The sequence below is a fragment of the Cydia amplana genome, chromosome 13 (genome assembly GCF_948474715.1).
Source record: "Cydia amplana chromosome 13, ilCydAmpl1.1, whole genome shotgun sequence".
Classification (NCBI taxonomy): Eukaryota; Metazoa; Arthropoda; class Insecta; order Lepidoptera; family Tortricidae; genus Cydia; species Cydia amplana.
The window spans coordinates 16626552-16652541 of record NC_086081.1 but is presented as its reverse complement, the minus strand read 5'-3'; the positions used below and the strand labels follow the sequence as shown (position 1 = coordinate 16652541).

The 25990-nt window shown below is 38.3% G+C and overlaps 1 protein-coding gene and 1 long non-coding RNA gene across 2 annotated transcripts in view; one reads left to right on the top strand and one right to left on the bottom strand.

Annotated features, from left to right (window-relative positions):
* LOC134653555 (connectin-like) overlaps positions 1 to 25409 on the bottom strand; it is a 121995-nt gene extending 96586 nt beyond the window's left edge. Inside the window, exon 1 of the mRNA XM_063508936.1 lies at positions 25171 to 25409. The gene's annotated coding sequence lies outside the window, so the exon portion shown is untranslated. The remainder of the gene's footprint in view (positions 1 to 25170) is intronic.
* Positions 1 to 25990, top strand: part of LOC134653613 (uncharacterized) — a 381090-nt gene that overhangs the window by 26854 nt on the left and 328246 nt on the right. The gene's annotated exons all lie outside the window — the stretch shown is intronic.

Here is a 25990-nt window from a genome sequence, read left to right as displayed (position 1 = left end):
TGTTTTTTAGCGTTTCCGTGTCCTTCACCCAAATATGTTGTGTTCCTTCTGATTTGCGTACATACACTCGTCCGTGCTTGACCCAGACTATTTCGTAGCCGACTTCTCTGGCCCGCAGCCTGGCCGCCGTGTGCAGGACCTTCTTTATAAAGAGACCTCACGTGTATTTTACTAACAGTGAACGAAATTAAGAAAAAATACCTACCAAATGAGTAGATACTTTTTCTCGGTTTCGTTAAACATAAACCTTCACTCCGCACTTTAAAATACGTCTATAACGAAAATAATAAAGAATATAGTCTATTTAACGAAAATAGAAAAATAACAGTCACAAAGTAGCCGATAATACCTCGCGTGATTTGTGCACAACCCCTATCCAGGTAAGAGAGGATTTTTAAAAAGTTTTTCTTTATAATACTCCAAGTAAATTTGTTCATCTTTGCAAATGAATAAAAAGGTTAACGAAAAGTAATCTAATAATTAAATTACGAATTAATGTAATCGCAATTGCAGATTACACGGCAAATTGAATTACATGTAATCAAATTTCCATGTAATTAAATTACAAAAAAAATAATTACATGTAATTCGATTAGTAATTACACAAGTAATTAATTACGCCCAACACTGCCGCTTAGCAACTTCTGCTTCTGACTGTACCTATATAAGTATATCACGGACTGTTAGAAAACAATATAAAATTGTGCCTTAAATATCAAGATGGCGATTGGAGCTTTTGACAGAAACAATAAATTTTCACAGTGACAGCTTTTCAGCTGAACCGTTATGAAAATTCGCTGAATATTTCCTCGATTTAGAAAACGCCAGGTCTTTCTGAAAGAAGCACAGCTAAAAGTATTTTTCACAGGATTTAAGTAGCTTTTTGTAAGCGCCCCGTCAAGGATTTTACACAATACGACTGAGATGCTATTGTCGCGTACTAGCGAGAGTTTATTAGGTATTTCGAAGGCTGTCAAACAATGATGTTGTCCAATCAATCTCCAGATAAAAACTTAAGTTTTAGCTAAGCCCAAGCTACTTACTTCTCATTTCTACATTATTAGATAATTACGAAAAACTACGCGATTAAGTCTAGTAATCGCGTAGAATGAAGTTTTATAATTACCTCTGACGTTCGGGATTCAGTCCCGTTTTCATAATTCACAATGTGTAAAAACCGTGAATGTTTCTCATTTCCAATTTAATTGTGATAGATATAAGATAAAACTATGCTAATCAAAACGTACCTACTATCCTGGAGGCCAATTCAAATTGATGTGATTTTGTTCTCATTCGCCCGTGCGTCTTGCTCGCGCCATTACATGTACCGACCATTAATTACCTATATGTAGATATCATTTTGATGTCAAAATGTACGTTCGAATTTGCCCCCTGGCTCGTGTGAGGCTATTTTTCGGTAATCCACGGGAATGATAACTCTGTATTGTTAGAATTGTATTTATTTTTTTATCTTAAGAATTTTAGTCACGTTCATCTATTGTCAAATGTTTTTCACGGTTTTGAGCCCATTGTCGAGAAAGTAAGTTTCAAAAGGAAATTGATATATTAATTAACGTTGAACGATGACCTTAAAGATGACTCACGCTAGACCGGGCCGGGGCGCTACGTTTTCTATGGAACGTGATTACCGATCAGCCGTCATCATATAAAAAACCAGTCAAGTGCGAGTCGGACTCGCGCACGGAGGGTTCCGCACCGTCAACAAAAAATAGAGCAAAACAAGCAAAAACAACGGTCACCCATCCAAGTACTGACCCCGCCCGACGTTGCTTAACTTCGGTCAAAAATCACGTTTATCCCCCACTTAAATCTTTATTTTATTCTGTTTTTAGTATTTGTTATTATAGCGGCAACAGAAATACATCATCTGTGAAAATTTCAACTGTCTAGCTATCACGGTTCGTGAGATACAGCCTGGTGACAGACGGACGGACGGACGGACGGACGGACGGACGGACGGACGGACAGCGGAGTCTTAGTAATAGGGTCCCGTTTTACCCTTTGGGTACGGAACCCTAAAAAGACATGTGGGACGCCTCGGCCCGGGTTCGCCCGGTCTAGCGTGAGTCATCCTTAATAGGGCACAGGCAAATTAACGCTGAGTGACACTCACCATTACAAATCATTTAAAACAGAAACTGTGTCGGTCCAACTGCATAATAATGGTTGCATCATAGCCTGCACTAAACGCCATTCACAATAACGCTTTTATATGACCGCTTTATAACTCTTATGTCCATAGCGATGACAGGCTGTCAATTAAGAATGAGCATTGCCCACACAGCAATAACAATCCATCATTGACATATGTACCTCCAAAGGACGGGCCTTACGAGCAGAATGCACTTCTAGTTCAGCGGTGTCACTCACGAATTCGAGCCAATCGCGCAGCTAAAGAAACTAGTTGCGACCACAGACCAACCCCTGTGGTTGCGATCAATCGCGTTGTGGCGTTAGACTGCACGATTGGCTCGAATTCGTGTGCGTGACACCGCTGTACTGGCCCCATTCTTATTGCCCGTGAGGCCCGTCCTTTAGATATACATATGTCAATGCAATCAATACTTTTAAATTTAGAAATAAATGTGGCTTTCCATCACAGAAGGATCCTTATGCTTCAATCTTCATGTACATGAATCTTTCCATAAAAAAGGATCGATAAAAACTTACGAATTTCTTTATCACGGTAGAGCCTCAGTATCTAGGACCTATACAAAGATCCATATAAGTAGAATTTCTTAGGTCAATTTACGTCATCTTGTCCTATAGTAATAAATAGTGATTAAATCTTTATATAGGCCACACTAAGCCCTTCATTAAACCGCCATAAATTTATTAATTCAGTCCCTTGGTTAATTGAGTAGACATTTTTAATTGAGAATTGGGAGCGTGTGGAAGACGTTATAAGTACCTACGTCTATTCACATGTTATTCACGTGTTTAACGTTAATGCCAAAGACAGTTGAATTAATAGATTGCAAACTACGCTATGTTTGTAGGTATCTACTTAGAGTTCGTCTAATCTAACCGTGCACCGACTTGAATATTTGAATATTACAATTTATACTAAGACCTCTGTGAGCTGTGGACCTCGCGAACTGCGAACCCTCATGGCTCCGCCATTTTGAAAAACTTTACTAAAGCTAAACAGTAAATATTTGAATCTGCTCACAATATCAACAGAATCGGTTGAGAAATGTGAACTATAGACGAGAATTTCCCGACAAACGAAAGCAGAAGCATTTTTGTCCAAGCTGAAACGGAGACTTTCGCTAAAGCTCGGCCAATCATAATTGACTGTTCCTTCCTAAGAAGTACCGTTGATACTATGATATGATATGAGACACGACTTTGTTCATACACGAGTATCAAAACAACTTTTAACTACGCGCACACCTACTCGTACCTATGTAATACTTATGTCCGAAAGTTTTAATAAGTAATTGAATAATTACGATTGGAATAGCTGTAGTAAATAAACATATAAACAGAACTATACAAGAAGTTTATTGATAAGGGAGCTTTGTTCGCTGGCGCGCCGTAAATTAATGGTAAAATTCACACTTCAGAGGTATACGAAGATAAATGATTGATTTGGCTAGGTTTTATATTCAGAAAATATTTTTTCCCAGTTTTGCGTCTAAAGTGAACCCTCTTATTGGATACCTACTATGTGAGTTATTTTTATGAAAAATAAGCAACCAAAGCAACAAAGCTCCCTTATCAATAAACTTCTTGTATAGTTCTGTTTATATTTTATATGTTTATTTACTACAGATATTCCGATCGTAATTATTCAATTACTTATTAAAACTTTTGGACATAAGTAGGTACGAGTATCGATTAGAACTATACAGTTAAATTAATCAATATAAGGGTACTACGTATTTGACAAACGCCCATCCACTGTTAAATAATAAAGCTGAAACCCCATTTGAGCGACCCGCAGAACTCCAAAAATATCCCAGTTACGGACCAGACCCCAGTTACGATTTTAGACCGATTGAAAGCGGACAACTGTCAAGTACATTTACAACAGATGGGACGACACAGGGCCCAGAAGGCCTACCGCGAACCACGTTCGACGCGTTGGCTCTCTGTCGCACTTGTAAATTCGTACGTAAGTGTGACAGGGAGGCATCACGTCGAACGTGGTTCGCGGTAGGCCCTCTGATATCCCTGGAGACCCGACTATTCACAAAACACTGTTTCGTCTGCAAGCTCATCCCTATTTCAAGATGACCTTTACTTCAGCCTTCAGCCGGAGTTTTTGAAAAATCGTACAGCTTTTTTAGATCAAAATATCAAAATACGGTTGCCAAAAGTGTTATTACCAATTCTCTAGTGACTCAACACTTTAAAAACGCTTTCTTGTCACGTAGGCACATAAGTCGCATTTGGTTTTGATTATTATTTTTACGCTATGGTTGTCACTGTCATAGTTTGTGACTGGAATCTAATCCAAGAAAAAGTCAGGCTACAAAGCGGGCCAACGCTGGAATGAGCTACAATCGTAGCGCTATGAAAACGTTAGCTGTGTATGTGTTAAATTAAGACACAAATAGTTTAGGTAAATCAAGTAACATTGAGTTCAAGAACTCAAATCCCCAGCGCTCGCTAAACCAACGGGAATATAGTCAGGTCAAAAGCGATTTCAATTCTAAGCGAACGAGAGACATAAAGCCACCATTTTGTAGAAACTGAAACTGGGTTTATGTGATTACGGATGATAGGAAGCAAAGAGTTAGGGCTCACTTAGACGGCGCGCGAACTCGTATACGATTTTAGTTACATTTAGACCATTGAGGTTACGTCAATTCAGCCGACCGATCAAATGACGCAATGTAATGAAACTCGCATGCGAGTTCTCGCACCGTCTAAATGAGCCCTTAGGGTCCGCTAGCTGGCGCGGATGCACGGAACAGGCACACGCACGCGGGTGCCATTGTAGGTAAAATCCGTCGCACGCATCTTTTCGTTAACCCGCTCCGTAGGCGCAATAATATGACGTCGAGTTGCGGAAACCAAGCCCGCGAATACCTATAACCTAACCCGCTCCGTACAACCGCGTCAGCTAGCGGACGGCTTTATTGTAGAAGGAATGTTAGTGTAAGGCCTGAGTGGACGCTCGAGTTGGGCGTGCAGGAGAGCGGGGCGTGCGGCGTGCATGTTAAACAAATGCAAGTGTATAGGAGCGGCCTTAGTGCACGCTGTTCAAATCACTTGTGAGCCCGACGCTGCACGCCCCGCCGAACGCTCCGCTTCGAGCGTCCACCCAGGCCTTACACTTTAGTCTATGAAAATAATCGTGTCCGAGTTTGACAGCAGAGCTCAATGATGCTTTAATACGGCGCCATATGTTTTATGGTAACTAATTGTAAAATTGTTTTTTTTTTTACAATTACATACTAATCTCATCTACTCAACTATCGAATTTGAAATTCAATCTCTGCGAAATTAGGTATTCCTGTGAATGTGTTGTAAGCTCGGGGAGAGATTTGTATTTATCCCTTAGGCCGCGGACTGGATGCACGCGGCGAGCGGCAAATCAAGACCGTTCATACATTTAGCGGAAGCGCAACCGCAAAGTCTGAAGCTGTAAACTGCAACGCGCAAGTGACATTTATGCAGCTGCAGGTGGACGCCGTAGTGTTGTTGAGAAAACTCGGAGCTTAATCTCGGTGCCCTGATATTTTGAGGTAAATTTATTTTTTACGAAGCGAATACCGTTTATGTCCATAAAATTTACCTCAATAGATTTAGCTGTGAGTTTTCTCGCTGCCAAAATCTGCCAATATTTCATAAAAATAGCTCATATAGTATCCAAGAAAAGATATCACTTTAGACGTAAAACTGGAAAAAAATATTTTCTGAATATAAAACCTAGCCAATCATTTATCTTCGTATACCCCTGAAGTGTGAATTTTACCATTACTTTACCGCGCGCCTGCGAACAAAGCTCCCTTATCAATAAGTTTCTTGTTCAATTAAATTACCTACATTGTCCTACAACATATTTTATCTAACAATAAGTTGTAAGTAAGTAGGTAACTGTAAGAGCGAGGCCCCATTAGTGTCGTGCGTCGCGTCGTCGCGACGTATTCATGTGGCATAATATCATGAAAAAATATAAGTATGTAAAACGTCGCACTATTGACGCTGCGACGACGCAATGCAATGCACAGATAGGGCCTTGTTATAACACGTCACTGTCATTTGTTTAATTTGTGACTAAGTACAAAATATATTCACAGCCATATGTCATGTTAAGACCAAAAACTAATCTAGGTCAAAACCATTTGACCAAACTAAGTTTGTAGGCAGCCATTGACCCCTAAACATACCGCTATATGGATGGCTGTCAAAGTGTCAAATGATTTATAGATCAAGCCTTTATTGGACTTAAAGAGATGCCTACATAAAGTCCAAAACCTAAAGGTTACATTTCGATTATGACTGTAGCAGCGACGGCGTACTTATTACTATTGACTACCGAATTCATACATTTTTTGCTTTCAAATCTGTGTGTGAAGTATGAAATGTATGAATCTGGGCCCGATTCGGATTTTGTTATAGACATCTATTAGACATCGCCAAGATACGATAACGATATGTTTAAGATCTAACCTGTCAAATTTGACATTTCCGCGATTCTGAAGATACTCTTGAACGATTTCCACAAGATATTACTTAGAGATCTAATTCACATCTAATAGATATCTATCTAACACGATCTGTCGTAAAAGTGACATTGGTTGCTCGAATTGCGCTGCAAAAGAGAACTAGTTGAAATCTAAACTATAACGTATCTAGAATGGATCTAGTACGTGTCGCCTTTTGTGAATATCTTGAAGTTCGAATACGGCAGTCTCTTACGAAGAGGCTACATGCTACATTATTCCTACGGCTTAAGTGGAGTGACTATTTAAATTTAAATTAGTATGACAAAGAGTAAGATAAATATTTGTTGTCAGTGTCTTAGTGGAGCGGTCAATGCCCTTTGGTTGTTCATGATGACTATGAAAACGTCTTACTGCAGTCTTGCACATACCTACTATAAATAGTAAATATTATACTATGCATTTTTACATATTTATACATCTTTGCTATTGCTATGACGCAATCTAAGTTTATACCCATAAGATAATAAGACATTATTAGAGTGCTGTCGTGGAAAATAAATATTAGGCTTATCGAGATCTGAGAGTTGGTACTTAGCCTTTTGGTGCTGTCCTAAATACTGTACACAATTTTTGACTCTCTTTTTGTATTTTTTTTAACCAAAATCATTGATACTATTGAGCGTGGAGGAGGTTTGAACGACCTTCCGTGATTTTTGCCAAATTAAGGGCTCGTTTTCATTGCCACTAAAATTACGTCAGAACCCCTAGTGTATATTTCATTCGATAGCGTGACGAGCGTTCGCGGTTGCCTTATTTTTATTTATGTATATGGGATTTTTAACAGCGCGCCAAGCGGACGTTTTGGAAACTCAAAATCCCATACAAAATGACAACAAACGCGTACGTCACGTCACGCTGCCGAAAGACTCCAGGGGTAAAGAAAACCTAGTGTAAATTTCATTTTGCTTAATAAGAGAGGAGACGTAATGCACATTGGTTCAAGAAATTGGACAGGTGGAATATTACCCTAACGACGATCGTCAAGGTCGTATCAAAAGAAGAAAAAAACTGTAACAAATTGTTACAGACACTCATTCGGAACCGGCCTTATTATCAAACTAACAAAGATTGTAACTAAAAAAAAGTAAAAAAAATGTGGGCGCTTACCTATTGCTTTTGCAGACACCTTTGATTTACAGCTTTATCTAATAACCCAAATAAAACAAAGGCAATTAATTTTTTTATAGCGTTTACCATGTTTAATAGCAATATATCTCATTTTCCATTTGTAGATCTTATTACGCTGCATTAAGGTGTAGGTCTATTCAGTTAACTATGTCAGGTCAATTCGAACGTACTACACTGACATAAAGAGGGATTTTTGAATCATGTTATCGTGCATTTCGCTCGTACTTGTTCGTACATGTATTGGCGCGGGTGAGACGCACGATAACTAAATAACATGATTCAAATATCATTCTGATGTCATTATACGTTCGAATTGGCCTGTTACATACAAAAAGGAAGGCAGTAAATGCCGTAATAGGAGAGACATGTTGACTTTGAATATTTCTCGTTCTGAGGTCATTTAGTGATGTCAAATGTTTCTATTTAGGATTCGGAGAAGATAAGTGTCGAGTTGAGGTAGGCGGCAAAAATGGTGAGTCAATAGGTACTCACAGATTGCACAAAGACGCATCGAAGCGATTGCATAGAGCGCGAGATTCATAATTTACTAGCTTTTGCCCGCGACTTCGTCTGCGTGGGGTAATTTGGGTAGGTAGCTTATTTTTTATCCAATCTGCTTTTTATTGATTCCCCGTACAAACTACCACCCCCTTTTAACCCCTTTAAAGGGTGATTTCTGGGATAAAAACTGCACTATGTCCTTCCCCGGGACTCAAACTATCGCTAAATTGGTTCAGAGAGACAGACACACTTTTGCATTTATAAATACGCATACTCATTTGTATGAGTGACATGATTAGGCAATGTCGTAAGTTATTAATAAAGTGAAGAATTGCTCACTCTCGCCCTTTTTAGGGTTCTGTACCCTAAGGGTAAAAAACGGGACCCTATTACTAAGACTTCGCTGTCCGTCCGTCCGTCCGTCACCAGGCTGTATCTCATGAACCGCGATAGCTAGACAGTTAAAATTTTCACAAATACATCATTTGTGAAAATTTTAACTGTCTAGCTATCTCTGTTGCCGCTATAACAACAAATACTAAAAATAAAATAAATATTTAAGGGGGGCTCCCATACAACAAACACGATGTTTTTGCTCTATTTTTTGTTGATGGTGCGGAACCCTCCGTGCGCGAGTCCGACTCGCACTTGGCCGGTTTTTTAAATGCCAAATATTTTTAAGCAAATAAACATTATTTGTATTGACAGGTAGTAGGTGAAGATGTATGGCAGTAGGCGTCACAAAATAACAAGTTAAAGCTCTTATTTGCTCTTGCACAATCACTGCACTAACTTATTTTTTTTTACATTATAAATGGGCTTACTCATGGCCACAGACTAGCGTGACGTAGCCTACGATGGAGCGAGCCTGCCCAGAAGGTGCCTGTTCACCCTTGATTTGAAGGTTGCGGGAAGGTTTGAACTATTAACGAACATTACGATACATCAGCATGTTATTTATTGACTATTTTCATTTGATTTGTGTTTACCCGTCCCTTTTCAATGAAGGACATCGTGGCCAATTCGAACGTAGGTACAGACATCAAAATAGTGTAATTTAGATTTCATTTCGCTTGTACTTGTTGTATATGTTTTGGTGCGAGCGAGAGGCATGATAACTAAATGACTTCATTCTGATGTCTGTGTACGGACAACGATAAAGGAAACTGAACAAATAGTCACTACAGTTTCCAAAACCTCCCGCTAGGTGCGCTGTTCAAAATCCCATACAAAAATAGATATACCGCAATCGCGAACGTTTGTCACACTATCGAATGCACTAGGGGTCCTGTAATGCTTTAGTAAGAGCCCTTAGAGCAACTGCATATTGAATTTCGTTCAGTAAAATACTGAAGACTTAATTAAATATTGAGCGAGCTAATCAAAGAGTATAATAACTATATGATGAGCTAATACGCGGAAACTGAGAACTCGCTGATAACTTTGCAGATGTTTTAAGGTTAAAGGTCACTTGTCAATTAAAAACGGAACCCTTATGCGTTGGTCAGACCTAGTCAAAAATTCACTCCATGAATGTACAAGAAGAGCTAAAGTACGGGAAGAATGGCGACGGATTGTGAAGCTTGCCACCGGCCCTGGTATGACAACCACGACCACTCTGAGAAGAGTGTGACGACATAAAAGAATTTGTCGCAAGTGCGTGTTTATGAATAAGCCATGGCACGAACGATTAATTCAATCGGGCGGCGATTGAAACATACAGGGTGTTTCCTGTAACAGGAGCAATAAATTAAATTGTAGGCTGTACTCCTCAAACTGACCAACATTTGTTCAGCAACTTTTGAAAACAACTCATGGTTTGAATTTTATTACACTTTAAAGTTTATTCTAAGACGCTATGTATTGCAAATTTTGTTATGTTTAAAGCGTGACAAGCAACGTCATACACACTGATGTGAGCGTACATTGAAGGCAATATTTATTTTGTATGAAAAAGAGCAAGTCTAAAGGATTCATTCTTTTAAAAAGTTGCTGAACAAATGTTGGTCAGTTTGAGGAGTACAGCCTTTAGTTTAATTTATTGCTCCTGTTACAGAAAGCACCCTGTATAAGAAGAAGAAGAAGAAGAAATATATTTATTTTAACGCCACAACACAGTAGGTACATTAAAAAAAAGAAAGGCATGCAGACATAAACAACATACCTAAACCGTGACACTGGTTTTCTGTGGGGACCAGACTTAATCTTAAAGTTGATGGCGACACGTACGCCAATAACACACCGCGTGTATCAGCGTTAACCTTTACCCGTACAACTTGTATAAAGGATGTTGTACCATTTAACGCTTCCTGAAGTATAAAACGGAATACATTTCCAAGCTTTCATGGAACTAAGGAGATTGTCTGTTAAATGGGAACTGCTGGGAAGCACTGTTCTGACGTTCTTAAGGTCTGACGTTGTATTAATTAAGACTATAACAAGTTTAACAATGTTCTTTAACGCTTTTCCGTTTGCAATTTGCATGTTAGAGAGCCGAGCGTTCGCTCGGATACCTATTCTCGCGACGAGTGATGATCCCTATTACAGGTGCGAGGCCGAAAGAAGAAAATCGAGAGTCATTGAGGCCAACGCGAGAGACCTTGACTCAGCAATTAAACTGTAAATATAAGCGTTTGATGAAATAATAATTAATAATTGAATACAATTTCATAAACACCCGTTTCAAAACTTTGAAACTTGTAAAACAGTACAACTCTTCAAACGTATTCTCTCAGTTTAAAAGGGAATTGTTCCCCAACAGTCACAAACAACAAAGTAAACAAACAACGCATCCTTCACAAAGCTTCAAAAACTCTACACTCCATTAAAAGCGGTTCATTGCCAAAGTTTTAATTAACATTTTAATTTGTATCTCATTACCAGACCTTTAAGGCTCAGCTTTCAAGTAAAACTGACCTCATTTATTAGGGTTCCGTACCCAAAGGGTAAAAACGGGACCCTATTACTAAGACTCCGCTGTCCGTCCGTCCGTCCGTCCGTCCGTCCGTCCGTCCGTCCGTCCGTCCGTCCGTCCGTCGGTCCGTCCGTCCGTCCGTCCGTCCGTCTGTCACCAGGCTGTATCTCACGAACCGTGATAGCTAGACAGTTGAAATTTTCACTGATGATGTATTTCTGTTGCCGCTATAACAACAAATACTAAAAACAGAATAAAATAAAGATCCAAGTGGGGCTCCTATACAACAAACGTGATTTTTGACCGAAGTTAAGCAACGTCGGGCGGGGTCAGTACTTGGATTGGTGACCGTTTTTTTGCTTGTTTTGTTCTATTTTTTGTTGATGGTGCGGAACCCTCCGTGCGCGAGTCCGACTCGCACTTGGCCGGTTTTTATCAAATTAATATCACACGTAGTGCATGAATCTAACTTACAATAATATGTAGTATTTAAAATACTCGCCACCATACATTTGCGCAAGGTCTTCGTCTCATATAATTTGACAATATCTGGGAGACCGAGCTCTGCTCGGAAAACATATAAAAACTCAAAAATGAGCGTTTTCCCAGAGATAAGAACTAGCTATAGCAGATTTCATCGAAATCGTTAGAGCCGTTTCCGAGATCCCCGAAATAAGCAGGTATATATAAAAATAAAACAAAAAAGAAATGCTCGTTTAAAGGTACATCGTAGAAAGAGTTATACTGGTTTTAAAACAGTAGTTGGTTTTGTGAATGGTTCTCTGAATAGATAACCTTTGCACCGTTAGTTCCCGACCTAAATAATACTCTTTGAATGACTGATTAAAAAACTACTATAGTTCGTTGGTCGGAACAAGTTGACATACATGCACATTGCACATTTGGCATAACAGAAGGAAAGTATGAAATTATTTGTTTTTTATTGCGCATGCAGAAGAAAATTATAAATACAAAATCGATTGTTTTAAAAATGCCCGACTGATTCCACCGATGAACAGGAGCCAGATGCCCAGATTTAGAAATAATTAGGGTACCTATGCTCCCAGTCCTGGTTTTCTATACAACATCAGTCTCTGGGAATTCTCGGCTCTTGCTATAGAAATTCAGTTCCTTTAGCATTCCTCAGAACTGAACTCCACTAAGAACCTAACAATAGTTATTTGTACAACAAGAGATCAAAGTTTGATATTTCTTCGAGTGCTTATGTTGAGTCCCGTGCAAGCGAAAGATTCTATATTAGATTCACGAGCGTAGCGAGAGCGCACGAGATGTAAATAACTTTGATCTCGTGTAGTTCACAAAACTTTTCACCTCAGCAGTGAGAACATAATATTAGAGAACCCGAAAAATGTATTCCTTCTTCATCACTTACCTCTCACTTCACTCATTTTTTCTTAAGATATACCAACAATTAAGTTTTCACCTCAGCAGCTCGAACAAGGGTACTTTGCTACTTAAAAACAGTGAGCAAAAGCGCATTTTTCTCACTGAGTGAGCAAACTCGCATTTTGCTCATTTTGTCTCACCCAGTGAGCAAAATGCGATTTTGCTCACTGTTTTTAAGTAGCAAAGTACCCTTGTTCGAGCTGCTGAGGTGAAAAAGTAAATTCACTTGAGGTTTGGTTGCTCCCAAAATTGTATCCTTTTACGGAGCTTGCTCTTAGTTTATAATTTATAACTGTACTCGATAATTAAAACACAACCTGCCTATAGATGCAAATTTTAAAGCATTATAATATGCCGTAATTCAAAATAATCTTTAATACTTTCAGTCGCGGTCCAAATTCCAACAACTTCAGTGCGAGACTGCCAAAATGTTTACAGAAGGTACACAGTATTTCCTTTACATAAACACGATTCAATTTTACAGTTGATGTGATGTAATTTCACGATCTGGCAGACAACCTAATTTAGTTTAATTACTAATCAAAATACGCATCATTCCCAAACGATAAAGGGTTTTGATATCTATTCTCTTATAGCAAAAGGGTCGAAATTTTGTGCAATCACCATGGGACATACGACTTTTATATTTTTCTAAATGCTGTTTTTTGTGGTTGTTCTTACGTGGTTGGTCTTTACCACAAACGATCTGTTTGGTGTTTGAATTGTTTAATTACCAATTCAGAGGAAAACAAGGACTAAGTATGTATGTACAAATTGCGTTAGTCCTTATAATGTTTTGTGATTCAGATAATGCCTGTAATTTACAACGCACCGTCTATTTCTCTAGGATTTGTCCAGTATACTGTGAGCTCCTTTAACCCATTGTTATTTCTAATCCAAATGTTATGTTATACTGGTAGCAGCCGTATTTGGGTCACCAGAGTTTAACTATTCACGACTCAGGTGCACTCTTAGGCTATCTTATCAAGTCCGTTTACTTAAGTACTAAAGCCAGACATTATGCATTTAAGTCGGACCTGAATATTAAATGGGGTATTAGAGTAAAATCTACGTAGTCCCCCCCGCCTGTTGTTTACCTCTGTCTTCATGTATTATTTGTGTTTCCATGTGCATTTATTCTGGGGTTGTGCAATAAAGAGGATTTGTATTGTATTGTATTGTAGTGTTGTGAAATCTGGAAATCTTTACAGACATTTAAGAAATAAATGTTGTGAAATTAAATGAAAAACTTTATTTGATTTTTATAAACTCGCAAGCTAAGTAGAATATACCAGGATCTCTAGCATTATGTCTCTAGCATAATTCTTAGACCGCAGTTTGATTTTTGATCCTTGTAGTGGTCGTCCTAAGCTCCAAGAAAATTTGCCAGGCTGACAAGTGGTGCCGTTACCTTATACCCCCACCAGCCCCTTGAATTTTCTCCTTATAATTCTCATGCCATAAAATCACACTTGGGGTACTTCAAACAGGAGTTGTACGCTTCTTTCTTCTTCTCGTTATTACATGGTCTTCAACAAAAATGTGGAATGGAACCTCTTGGAGTATAACAATACTGCAATGTGCTGCTGCGATGTAGTATATGAAAATTATATTCTCTAAAATATTTGTCTTAAAAGTATAGTAGTTAAAGTCAAACCATCATACCAATAGGTATACAGAATTCATATTTGTATGAAATTTTCAATCTTCCATTTCGCTACTAAATGGTCTGACCCACAACCGTCTGTAATGTGATTATTTCGGCCATTGCCCAAGGCACAGCGTTATCGAGTTTCCTCGATAGCCGCTGTTCCAACTCGATAGTCGTTTTTAGCGAGCTTACGACTAGATACAAGAGAGATAAACCAGTTTAAGTGACGTTTTAAATATAAAAGATAACTCTAAACTTAAATTTAATAAGTTTTTGACAAAAATTGCATTTTTGGTTTAAGCTTTTATCGTTGACTGTACTTTTCTTTCCACAAGCCATTGAGGTATATAACAAGAGACGACATCTCGAACAAAATGTTTCCGCACCTCAGAGAAGTGCGTGCATGCATGCGAAGCCGTAAATTGCTAATAAAGACGCCACGAGTATTTTTTGACTCAGTTAAACAACGTTGCATACAATACTTTTTCTACGACCAAACATTTACTTTGAAAACTAAATAATAGTAAATCAACAGTTATTCCATTGCTTACCGGTGAAATGTTATTCCATCCCTTTTATTATATTTTCTTGTGCCATTGTTGCAACTTTTTAACACGCACGAAGGCATTTTTTAATTTTTTTTTTTTTTTAATTTTCTGTACATGTGTCACACATGTGTGGCATCTCGTCAGTGGTCGGTGACGTACTAAAAGCAAAGAAGTGCATGCACTTCTCTGAGGTGCGGAAACATTTTGTTCGAGATGTCGTCTCTTGTTATACCTCAATGCCACAAGCAACTAATACTCATCGAGACAATTCTAACAACCCTAAACAAAATTAGGTTGCGTTGTTTTATCACAGAGTTCCTATGACCTGCTGACCGACCTAGAGCTAGAAATTGCCATTACCTGACTGAAAGTAGCACTATGCTAAGGATATATTAGGTATACCTACCTATCCGATTCGTAATTTCCAGATCTGCAATTTTCGTTCCGAACATTTTAATAATTCATCTTGACGTTTTGGGCACATCTCGTGGCTGCTTTTCTATTTCTATCAGAAATGAAATGCCACATTTATGTAGGTACCTACTAATCCCTACTAATATCATAAAATGTAAAAAAAAATCTCAGATAGAGACTTTGGCTACAATAGAGACAGATAGACTATCTGTCTGTTACCTTCACGCTTAAACAGCTGAACCAATTTAAACGAAATTTTATATGGAGATAGTGTGAGACCCAAGGAAGGCCATATTACAGTTTCTATGAATCATCATCATTTCACACAGCCGAAGTCGCAGGCAAAAGCTAGTCATATGATAATAAATCAAATAAATGCGTTGCTGAGAACTTTCAATCCGACACTCAATTTATCGTTCATCTTTGTTGTTTGTTGTGGTAAAGGAACTATGTAAAGCCGCAGTAGTTTTTCAAAACATTTTATTTCAATTTACTATTCAGCGAGCATTTTAAATTGCGCATTATTCTTTCCTAAAAACTCCTAAATCTGGCATCAAAAAGTCAGCCGCAAAAATGCATTAGTATGCAAAAACCGTTATTTCTCATGCTGCGGGCCATTGTTAGCTTTTGCTATTTGGAAAAGCTATTTTTATTGTCTGGATAGATGACCTAATAGCATATCAAAAGAATACTAAAATGCTATACGTGTTGTGAAAAATTTAGGCACAGTCAAATGCAAATTAGGTTGCATTGTTTTATCACCACCTGTGACCATCATCAGATGAGCGTTTCTTTTTTTTTCATTTTCATATATTGTCACCTTTTTGGCCACTTTTGTGTTATTTCTACTCAGAATCACGAGCTTTTTTGATCCTAATGGAATCAAAAAATGTCCCAGAGTGTTTTTCCTATTGTGTTACCATTTCCCCATATATACTTTGTTACCGCCATGGTAACAAAAAGGAAATTTTGAAAAATGTACGTATGAAAATTTTAGGACATTTTTTTTCTTCTATAAGGATGAAAAGGGCTCACGATCCTGACTAGAAATAACACAAAAGTGGAAAAAAAGTCACAATATATAAAAATAGCAAAAAATAAAAAATACACTCAGATCAGCTCGACGGTACCATAATATTGCATTGTCAGTATTGTCACCCAACTCGCAAACAACTGACATATGTAGGTAAGTGAAGTTTCAGCTCAATCGAATGAAGTGAGTCTAATTTAGCTTGCAAGAATTGACCCGAACATACTTACATACAAACATTGCAACTATTGCAAGTTAAATAAAAGCTCGTAAAATTACAGAAAACTACAATAAATAAACATAGCGAAGTTTATCCTCCTTATTCAAATCGGTTAACAGTTAAGAAATTTGTAGCTGTGAAAGCTGCATTTTCATTTTCGCAATTTAATCTGGATAGGTACAATAAAAACCCATTATTCATGAATTTACAAAAGGAAACCATAATTAATTCTGCTGTAACGTTGCAGCAGGCGTTTTTAATTAAAAAATTCACTTTACATTGCAACAAACTGGGACCATTGGGGTGCATTTGACGTAAGTATTAAAATGATATCGAAAACGCATTTTATATCCGCTCGTAAGGCCTATTCGAAATATAAAAATCTTAAAATTACTTACCAGAGTGGGACCAAGCAAAATCTTCATAGCATTTCATAATCATAGCCTAAAATTCCTGTCGTCATTTAAGGATCAGAGTGTTGAAAAAACTAAGAACAAATCGACTAGCTTGGTACGGGGTAGAGTCTGTGCGGAAAGAGAAGAGTCGTGGAATGTATTGGGCCCCATCATAGAATACCGCCTATAGAAACCTAATATTGGTCATTTTGTTCGCGACGCAACTCACCAAACTGTGAGGTGCGGGAGGGGTACTCACGGCGTTGCGATTGGTCGTTTCAAATATGGCGCGATGTCACGTGTCAGCGTAGGGATGGGACACGTTCATTACGGACAGTGGTACAGTAATTTATTGTGGTAAAATTGTTATCATTTAGTTTAGGTACTTAAAGTAAACTTATTTAAGAATATTATTGACTAATAATATTTTAGCAATGTAAAAATGTAGGTAAAACCTAAAAATTTTACTTAACATAATGGCATTTATATTTAAAGTTGTTCCCGCATCTTGCATTTTAACTTTAGATCTTTATATTATTTCCACTTAAAATCGCGATCTCTTTCAATCCTAATACGAGAAAAAATTGTCACCGAAAGTTCATACAATTTACTTTCCATTTTGTTACGGTCATTATAGAGTGTTCTATTAAAAACATAATGAAATAGGCCAAAAAAATTGGGTACATTGTTTTTTTCTCAGTAAAAATGGAAATGGTTTGTTATTCTGAGTAGTGTCGCGGGTTCGAAACCCGGCTCGTACCAATGAGTTTTTTTGGAACTTATGTACGAAATATCATTAGATATTTACTAGTCGCTTTTCGGTAAAGGAAACATCGTGAGGAAACCGGACTAATCCCAATAAGGTCTAGTGTACCCTCTGGGTTGGAAGGTCAGATATCAGAAGCTTTCGTAAAAACTAGAGCCTACGCCAATTCTCGGGACTAGTTGCCAAGCGGACCCTAGGTACCCATGAGCCGTGGCAAAAGCCGAAACAACGCGGGGAAGATGATAACGTATGTCTATCAAAAACCAAAACCGAGTTCCCTCGCACTTCTTTGAAGTTCATCATCGGGTCCATCTCGTGACATGAGACCTAACTGCTCCCCTAGAGGATTCTAAAAAACCCACACAACATATACCTATCACAAACCAACACCGAGTTCCCTCGCACTTCTTTGAAGTTCATCATCAGGCCCATCTCGTGACATGAGACCTAACTGCTCCCCTAGAGGATTCTAAAAAACCGGCCAAGTGCGAGTCGGACTCGCGCACGGAGGGTTCCGCACCATCAACAAAAATAAAGCAAAAAAACGGTCACCCATCCAAGTACAAGTACTGACCCCGCCCGACGTTGCTTAACTTCGGTCAAAAATCACGTTTGTTGTATGGGAGCCCCACTTAAATCTTTATTTTATTCTGTTTTTAGTATTTGTTGTTATAGCGGCAACAGAAATACATCATCTGTGAAAATTTCAACTGTGTAGCTATCACGGTTCGTGAGATACAGCCTGGTGACAGACGGACGGACGGACGGAGGGACGGACGGACGGACGGACAGCGGAGTCTTAGTAATAGGGTCCCGTTTTTACCCTTTGGGTACGGAACCCTAAAAACCCACACAACATATGCCTATCACAAACCAACACCTAGTTCCCTCGCACTTCTTTGAAGTTCATCATGAGGCCCATCTGGTGACATGAGAACTAACTGCGCACCTACGCGATTCTAAAAAAACTCACCCATTTCTTATTTTAATACTAGAACTCTATAATGATTATACTACTAGCAAAAAACGAAAATACGTATACCTACTTAATATTTAAGATAAACTACCATTATATTAAAACTACAGATTAATTACATTATTATATTCAATTAAAAGTAAAAGAGAATCACAGTTTTGTTTTATATTTTTTAAAATGGTACAATACGGTACGAACGAAGGCACGAAGTTCGCGCAACTGACGAAACCATCATCGTCGCATCCCTAGTCGTAATGTGAAAGGGATAGCACATTGCATTTTCAAGTTGACGAAAAGGGACGGACATACTTCGCCCTGAGCTTATTGACCACTATAAAATGAACCCCGCGGACAAGAAACAATTTTCAACGAAATAATGAATTTGACTTTCCCGTCGAAGGTAATTCCATCTGTTTTGTAAGTAGAAAGATGACTTGCCACACCATATTACGCTGCAATATCCCATGATTTCCTCAAGAATTCAATAGTTTACGATTTATTTTCTTAGACACGTGCACACTGCTAACAGGTCGTAAGCTTGGTCGCTACTGATCGGAGCGGCGCGCGTGCGATATTATATTTGACCTATGCACCATACGGGTGATGACCGCGAGTCGTCCTATAAGCTCTGTCTATAGGGGTTGGTCTGTGGGCCCCATACATTCCACGACTCTTCTCTTTCCGAACCGACACTACGGGCAGATGACGTGACGCAAAATGTATTAGAAATTAATGAATATGGAGGGATGGAAGAAGAAAGGAAAACCAAACCAACGATGTTTTTTTGACCCAAATGTGATTGGTATAATATATAGTCTGTTAAACCATTACCGTCAGTAGAAAAAAGCGGCAAATTAAATGAATGTAAGCGCGAAGGGTTATCTTTCGTCCCATAGAGAATTTGATCTTCGCGCCTTTTTCTACTGACAAAGTTGTTTACAGACTATATTAAATTACATTACTTACATAAGTTACAAGAAACTCATACGAGCCGGGGATCGAACCACCAAACTTCGGTTTGAATACTGATATAATAATTATATTGGTATTAGATTGGCCGATCAGAATACGCGTGGAATACGCCTCTGGACGATCGGGCGCTAAAAGTTATTACACTATCGGCGGACGAATGGAACGAATGTATCGCTCGTTCAATTGTGAATGAATGATATTTTGCAGCGTTCGCATCAGGCTGAGCTTAAAAGTCGCGCCAGTTCCATTCGCTAAATGCTATAAGCCTGCAAAAAGTCAGAGCGGGAGAGTGCTCTCAAGCTTTCCGGATAATGAATTAAAAGGAAAGTACTGTAAACTATTTTATTTTTTGCTAGGTCTGACCGCGATTGCGTCGGTAATCGATAGTCGGGAAATGTTTTGAAAAGATGTGTCCCGCCGAGTTTCTTGCCTGTCTGTACCTACCATATTGGGATACCCTCCTCCAATTGAGGGGGGCTTTAAATCTTCTCGAGGCAGAGGTGTACTGTAGGGTAGGGTTAGAGCCGGTGTAGCTTTATTTGACGTTCATAAGCCCATAGTAATAATATATACCTACTTGAATAATAAACTATCTTTATCTTCATTTACAGATAGATAGGGCAACAGAATGAGACAAAAATCCAAAATACAAGTTCTGTCAATGATTGTAAAAGGCCAAAATTTTGATGACGACGTGCAGAGTTAGCATGGTCCGGATTTAGAACCGGTTTCCAAAAAAACATTTGATATCGTTCTTAAACCGATATTAATTTAGTTCGTACTATGTACTTATACCGGTTTATTACGGAACCGTTTTTGTAAAAGAACAAAAGAAGAACGAAACCGTTATTAATTTCATTACTAAATACTTACGTGTGGAAAACGTTATGTAGGTACTTTACACCCATTAGACACTAATTTACCGAATATTAGGACGCGATTCGTTTAGCAAGGGCGCGAGAATCAACAAGTAACCGTGGATCGTAACTGTGTTTGATCAACCTGATTACTTCACTTTGTAGTAGATATTATAGCTTGGTAGCTATAATAGGTTAGTAGGTATAGATAAATAATAGACTTACATACAAGAAGGTCTATTTACAACGAAATAAGTTAAAGTACCTATACACAGAGATGCGATTTATTTGAAATACTTCTATTTAAAATGCAAATACAAAATGCAAAATACCTATTTTGTATTTTGCATTTAAATGCCTTTTAGTAAAAACCATTTTGTATTTTATTTGAAATACTTTTCGAGATGTATTTTGCATTTTTAATATTCATTTCAAAATGCAAAATACTTTGTGATTAAGTTTAGCCAACATTACCAGTCAAACAAAATGAAATGAACGAATAACGCTTGTATTGCCGAATTTGACCGATAGAGGCGTCTGCTAGCCATGCGCGCCCTTTTTTAGGGTTCCGTACCCAAATGGTAAAAACGGGACCCTATTACTAAGACTCCGCTGTCCGTCCGTCCGTCCGTCCGTCCGTCTGTCACCAGGCTGGATCTCACGAACCATGATAGCTAGACAGTTGAAATTTTCACAGATGATGTATTTCTGTTGCCGCTATAACAACAAATACAAAAAACAGAATAAAATAAAGATTTAAGTGGGGCTCCCATACAACAAACGTGATTTTTGACCGAAGTTAAGCAACGTCGGGCGGGGTCAGTACTTGGATGGGTGACCGTTTTTTTGCTTGTTTTGCTCTATTTTTTGTTGATGGCGCGGAACCCTCCGTGCGCGAGTCCGACTCGCACTTGGCCGGTTTTTTTCTTTGGTCAGAGTGCGCGCCTTATAGCCGTCATAGAGAAAAAAAATACATAGAGTGCTCACTCCATACATCAGTTTTAGTACCAAAAAGACTATTAGCATCTAGTATCGAGTAGCGGAACTATCAGTACTGCTACTTGACAATAGATGTAGCACCGACCGGAAAGTCTTATGCTGTTGAGATAATACTTTCCAGTCGGTGCGATATCTATTGTCAAGTAGCAGTACTGATAGTTCCGCTACTCGATGCTAGATGTAGACATTGAAATTAATAGTCTGAACTGATGTATGGAGTGAGCACTCTTGTCTTACTTATTTCTCTATGTAGCCGTTTAGACTCGCGGCTCGGCTCCCGGCGCGTCTCGTGGCTCGCCTCGACACACTCGCATTCGGCTTGTCATTCGGTTATAAACCTTATGCCGTGCCGTTAGTGTTTAAATTATATTAGCTCGACGAGCTTGCGAGCCACGAGAGTCTAAACCGGCTATTATGTCTGACTATTGTCAATGTGAAACGAAAATGACAAACATTATCTATTCTATGGCTATTCTCATGATAAATACCTAAAATAAACAAAAATATCTGAGATTTGGTCAAAAGGTATTTTATTTTGAAAAAGCATTTTGAAAATACCTATTTTGCATTTAGCATTTGAAATACAAAACGCAAAACTATTTGGTATTTTGCATTTGAAATAGTAAATCTGAAAAGTATTTTGCATTTTGTATTTAAATGCTTTTTTAAAACCATTTTGTACATCTCTGCCTATACAAAAGATAAATAGTTAGGTATGTATTTGGTTTACAAGGGGGCTAAGTTGTTGTTTAACCGCTCCTGCTTATATTGATACCCGAGCAAGCAAAATATTCCAAAATTGAACCACGGGCGTAGCAAGTGGTTCAAAAATTGGAATCATAACCATTAACTAAAAAAACTTTGTTATCAGGTTTTGAAGTAGATACAAAGAGAGCTTTTATGATCTGGTGTGGTGAAAAAAATGTTTTGCTAGACTTATGGTATATGGACCGTGATTAACTTTTGTATAATATCCCGGTCGATACAAGTGTATAATAGTGAAACTAACCGTGAATCATTCAAAACTGTGAAGATTCTCGTGCTGATATTGAGACCTAAGCGAAAGATTCCAAAATGGAACCAGCCACGAGCCACCATCAGAACCAAAAGGTGGTCCAAATTACATTGAATTTTAATAAGTATTACTTATAATAAGTAGATCCGTGCGACGTGTGTGCAATGGATTTTGATTTCGAATAAACAGTTTTATAAGTTCCTTCTAAAGGGACCCACAGATTACCAGTTCGCCGGACGATATCGGCCTGTCAGTTGTTCGGAACTGTCACCTTGTGCGTTTCACTGACAGGCTGATCACGTCCGGCGGACTGCTTAAATTACAGTTCAATGAAAACAAATTTAACTTGAACGCTAACTGGCTCACGAATTAAAGGGCTTTTTCTAAAATAAATATCGAAAACCTGATTCTTTCAGATCTGGACATTCTTGGGCTCATTCTACTCAGAATCGACAGCATTCTCCATCCCGCCATTAAAAAAGCGGCCAAGTGCGAGTCGGACTCGCCCATGAAGGGTTCCGTATTTAGGCGATTGATGACGTATTAAAAAAAACTACTTACTAGATCTCGTTCAAACCAATTTTCGGTGGAAGTTTACATCGTAATGTACATCATATATTTTTTTTAGTTTTATCAGTCCCCCCCGACACACATTTTACCACTTTGGAAGTGTCTCTCGCCCAAACTATTCAGTTTAGAAAAAAATGATATTAGAAACCTCAATATCATTTTTGAAGACCTATCCATAGATACCCCACACGTATGGGTTTGATGAAAAAAAAAATTTGAGTTTCAGTTCGAAGTATGGGGAACTCCAAAAATTTATTGTTTTTTTTCTATTTTTGTGTGAAAATCTTAATGCGGTTCACAGAATACATCTACTTACCAAGTTTCAACAGTATAGTTCTTATAGTTTCGGAGAAAAGTGGCTGTGACATACGGACGGACAGACGGACAGACAGACAGACATGACGAATCTATAAGGGTTCCGTTTTTTGCCATTTAGCTACGGAACCCTAAAAACCGGCCAAGTGAGAGGTCCGACTCACGGCGGGTTCCGTACCATTACCTACGCAAAAAAGCGGCCAAGTGCGAGTCGGACTCGCCCATGAAGGGTTCCGTATTTAGGCGATTTATGACGTATAAAAAAAAAACTACTTACTAGATCTCGTTCAAACCAATTTTCGGTGGAAGTTTACATGGTAATGTACATCATATATTTTTTTTAGTTTTATCATTCTCTTATTTTAGAAGTTACAGGGGGGGGGGCACACATTTTACCACTTTGGAAGTGTCTCTCGCGCAAACTATTCAGTTTAGAAAAAAATGATATTAGAAACCTCAATATCATTTTTGAAGACCTATCCATAGATACCCCACACGTATGGGTTTGATGAAAAAAAAATTTTTGAGTTTCAGTTCGAAGTATGGGGAACCCCAAAACTTTATTGTTTTTTTTTCTATTTTTGTGTGAAAATCTTAATGCGGTTCACAGAATACATCTACTTACCAAGTTTCAACAGTATAGTTCTTATAGTTTCGGAGAAAAGTGGCTGTGACATACGGACGGACAGACGGACAGACGGACAGACAGACAGACATGACGAATCTATAAGGGTTCCGTTTTTTGCCATTTGGCTACGGAACCCTAAAAACGGCAAATCACGTACGTTTGTTGAATGGGAGTCCCACTTAAATATTTATTTTATTCTGTTTTTAGTGTTTGTATAAAAATACGGCGGTGACAGACAGACGTCACAGTGGAGCGGAGTAATGAGTACCTAATAAGGTCCCCTTCTTACCCTTTGGGTACGGAACCCTAAAAAGTACTTAGGTGAATGTTATCAGTCACAACGGATGCTCATGAATGGTCATTGTTCCCGCTCATCCATTAAATTGTTGATTGTGATCACCCAAAACTCTTCTCGGAAGAAAGGCCGGGAGGCCAATTCAAACTTAGATTGTGAGATCAAGCTGTAAAATGATGAATGCGTCTCGCTCGCGCCAATATATATTATAAAGTATAGCTGGTCAAGCAAATATTGTCAGTAAAAAAGGTGCGAAATTCAAATTTTCTATGGGACGATATCCCTTCGCGTCTACATTTTTCAAATTTGCCGCCTTTTTCTGCTGACAAGATCTGCTTGAACAGCTATAGTATTTATACTTATTAAGGGCCAGTTGCACCAACCATATTTGACAGACTGATCAACATCACTCGGCAGAGAACTATGAAAATTCGCATACTTAGAATAAAATTTAGCGAACGTTTAAACGGTGCAACCGACCCTAACTAAGATACGTATTAAGGGCCAGTTGCACCAACCACATTTGACAGGTTGATCAAAGTCAGCCGGCGCGCCCCGGCGCTTTACTATGAAACTTTCCATACTTACATTAAAATTTAGCGAACTCTTTAACGATTCGAACAGTTTGGTGCAACCGACCCTAAGTATATACCTCCGGATTGTACGGACAAGTACAAATAGTGCGATCAATTGTTTTTTTAAGTTGTCTTCAACTTGTCTTCAACCTGATGTTTCTTTTACTGAGGTGTGCACACTACATTTTTTTTAATTCCTACATTTTCGAGTTAATTTTACCTAAATAAGTACCCAAAATGTGACTAATAATTGAAGGTACCTATTGCCTACAATAAAATAAGATTCTTACCTTTAATTTGAATCCAACTTGCAAAATACACTCCTCAGCAGCACAAAAAGTCACAAACAAAATGTTTACAACACTTCACAGTCCAATATTACATTACGGTTTTATGAATAAAATATCATTCATTGTTTACTCTATTGCCACTTGTTCAAATTTCGAACTTTGCGCGTCTTACTCAGATATTGAGTAAACCGTAGTCCCGTACGAATCCGGCAACCGGCGTTTTTGAAATGCCGCTTCGCGTTCCCGCCAATGTGTACCTTGCCTATAACACCGCCAAATATAGAGAACTATCCAGGATTGCAGGACCGCAGAACGACGAGGCAAACATTTCATTTAGTAGCTTAGCATGAGTTTCATTCACTATTCGCCATTATAACGAAAATTTTAGAAACACGGGATCAGTAACAAATTTCATACAATTTGTAACAATTTAAATTGTTCGTATTATACTTTGCCTACGGTTCCGCCATCTAGTTGTTATAGCTGCAACTTTTAGTAGATTATTTTATGTGCTCAGGTTTCTTGTAACAAGTTGCTACTCTTTTTGCATAGATGGCGTTAAACAAACGAACATAATAATTATTATTATAGTCTGTCAATTATTTCCGTCAGTATAAAAAAGCGGTAAATTTAAAAATATATATAATAGGTGGGAAGGGCTATCGTCCCATAGTAAATTTGAATTTCGGGCTTTTTTCTACTGACAAAGTTGTTTGACCGGCTTTATCAACAACAACATTGCCATAATATGTTATTGTTTTGGTTAGTCCTATTATTGCTTATTTATTCGTATTTCATTTTAGTAACTACGACGGTGAAA